We start from the raw sequence: 3,096 nt of genomic DNA, 5'->3' as shown, positions 1-3,096 counted from the left end.
AAAAAAAAAATGCTCAGCAGATCTTGATTTAGGCATGTACCTTGTATCAGCCTGGTTCTGAGTAGACAAACAAAATAGGATAGCTTACCACATTTCCATATCCTCCTGATACGTGTCCTAATGTAGAACTTTATCATAGTATTTGAGAATAATAAAGAGTTGACTACACCATGGTTCTCGTTAAAAGATTAAAACGTGAGAAATTACCCACTCTCTAATTAACCTACGACCTTGTATTAAGATACATGACACACTCTTTTTCTGCTATGGGTTTTTCTTTTTCATTTTTTAATGTAATTTGTACTCATGGTTTTTAGACAGTCATGTAATGTGACCATCTAAAGACCATTATCTAAGAGTGTCCACATCATTCAAGGGTGATACGGCTAGGGGCAGTGATTGAGTTTGGGTTTTAAGGAAATCCATATGCTCCCTAACACTGTATGTGAAGTGCAGTGTGTTTCCTGGGAAAGAGTCCATAGCTTTCACACTTTCTAAAATTCCTATGACAAAAAATAGATCAAAACAAAACAAACACACAAACAAAAAACTGCCACCTAGAACATAATTAGAATTTGCCCTAAAGGAGATTTTGTCACACAACTATGTGGGAAATATGGTAAACAATGTCTAAGTGAATCAGAATATACGTATTCAATTAGACGTTATAAATAATATATATAACATAGAATATGTATGTGTGTGTGTGTGTGTGTGTGTGTGTGTGTGTGTGTGTAATATGTTGCCTATCTTTCCTGAATTCTTTAAACCTAAAGCTAGACTAGCTATCTTTGCTCTTCAGAGGTTAAGTTACTAAGGCTTACAGGGGAAAAAAGCCAGAAAAAAATGAACTTCTTCTCACTCCTTTAGATCTGCTGTACAAATTTAATATTTGTTAGAACCCCCCAGGGCCTACAGTAGAGCAGTATATAAGTATGAAAATATAATACTGAAGAACACTGTCTCATATGCTATTGCAGTCACATATATACAACCTTTTTTTCTGTCTTCAAGAGGGAAACACATACAACCATTTAAGGTGCACTTAATTTGCATAGAGAAATGAGAATTTTAAGATGTTTCCATGAAGAGCTGAAAATAGAGTTCAGGCTCCTTTCTCCATTACAGCTAGAGTTAAAATGGCAAAATGAATAAATTCTCTTTTCCAAGTGTCCTGTCTTGGGGTCTGAAAAAATACTTGCAGGAATATTTTTCAAAAATCATATAATTTAGATTATTTTTTTTTATTAAGGAAGCTATGAACCCTTTGGAACATCAGAACAACGCACCACAATTACTGCAAAATGGCTCTTTATCTGTTTAATCAGAAAGATTTTTCTCGTTGAAACTAGCTCGTTTTCTTGCTCTTGCTGTCAACCCCTACTTTGCATTCCAGCAGCTGCCAGGGACTTGACAGACCCATCACTGCAGCATCTGTGCCATCCTCCTTCTTTGTCCTGTTATTACTACCAAGGCTTGCATTTACACTGACTCTCACAAAGTCCATTGTCGTAGATTCCCTGTTGGCTTTCTTTTTCCATGCTCTCTTTGTGCAATAATTCTCCAGACTGCAGTCTGATTAACATTCATGAAGCCCAGCAGGAATCATGGCTCCTGCCAAATATCTAATGGTTCTTCCATGAGAGAATATAATTGATCCTTGGTTTGGCATTCAATGCTTCACCACACCTCTGACTCAGCTTTCAACCAGCCCTTTCAACTTTATATTTTTTAGGTAGATCTGTGATGTCCTAGGGACAGTATATCTTTCTTTATATCTAAATCCTACCCGAGTTGAAAAAAATATCTTTGATATAGCTTTTGTCCACCTCAGCAAAAAAGCATTCTCTTCCATCTCTTGACTCTGATAGAATATGTTCCATAAAAAATTATCGCATCTTTGCCTAGTACAAAGAGGTCATTGATCAACCTTGAGTTGGGACTTTCTTAAGTCCATGGTGCAAAAACAATCTTTAAAGCTAGACTATGTGGATAGAGAGCGGGGTTTTTCTAAATTCCAACAACTCCATAGGCATATCAAGAACTAAATATGAAGCACAACTTTGTCAAAATTAAAAACTTTTATACTTCAAAGAATACTATTTTAAAAAGTGAAAAGCAACTCTTAAATTGGGAGAAAATATTTGCAAATCATATATCTGATAAGGGACTTAGAATGTATAAAGAACTTACAACTCAGCAATAAAAGGGCAACCCAATTTAAAAATGATCAAAGTCTTTGTATAGAATTTCTTTAAAGAAGATATATTAATGGCCAGTAAGCACATGAAAAGATGGTCAACATCATTAGCTTGCATGGAAATGCAAATCGAAACCACAATGAGATGCCACTTTGTGCACAGTAGGATAGCTAGTAAGCAAAAAGACATATAGTAAGAACTGTTGGCAAGAATGTGAAGAATTGAAAATCTATATACTGCTGATTGAACTGTGCAGTGGTGCACCCTCCTTGGAAAAGTCTGGCAGTTCCTTCAAAGGTTAAACACAGACTTACCATGTAACCCAGCAATATCACTCCTAGGTATACACTCAAGAAGATTGAAAACCGATGTCTACACTACAATCTATAATACACAAATATCCACGGCAGAGTTATTCATGATAACCAAATAGTGGGAAGATTCCATGTCTCCACTAACTAAAGAATAAATGAACTAAAGTGGTACATCCATACAATGGAATATTATTCAGGAACAAAAAGGAATGAAATATTGATACATGTTACAATGTAGATGAACCTTGAAAATGTTATACAAAGATAAAGAAGCCAGATACAAAGGCCACATATTATATAATTCTATTTCCGTACAATCCCCAGAGTGGGCAAATTTGTGAAAACAAAGAAAATCTAGGGCTGTCAGGGCTGAGGGAAGGAGGAAAATGAGGAATGGCTAGTAGCTATGGTATTTCTTCTGGGGGTGATGAGTTTTCTGAACTTAGATGATGGTGATAGTTGCACAACTCTGTGAACATATTTATAATCATTGAAGTGTATACTTCAAAAGACTGAATTTTATGGTGTGTGAATTCTATCTCAATAAAACTTTTATTTAAAAAATGCTACTGGGAACAAAG

Source organism: Pteropus vampyrus, unplaced genomic scaffold (assembly GCF_000151845.1).
Source record: "Pteropus vampyrus isolate Shadow unplaced genomic scaffold, Pvam_2.0 Scaffold32, whole genome shotgun sequence".
In the NCBI taxonomy this organism is placed as follows: Eukaryota; Metazoa; Chordata; class Mammalia; order Chiroptera; family Pteropodidae; genus Pteropus; species Pteropus vampyrus.
This window is presented reverse-complemented; position numbering follows the sequence as displayed.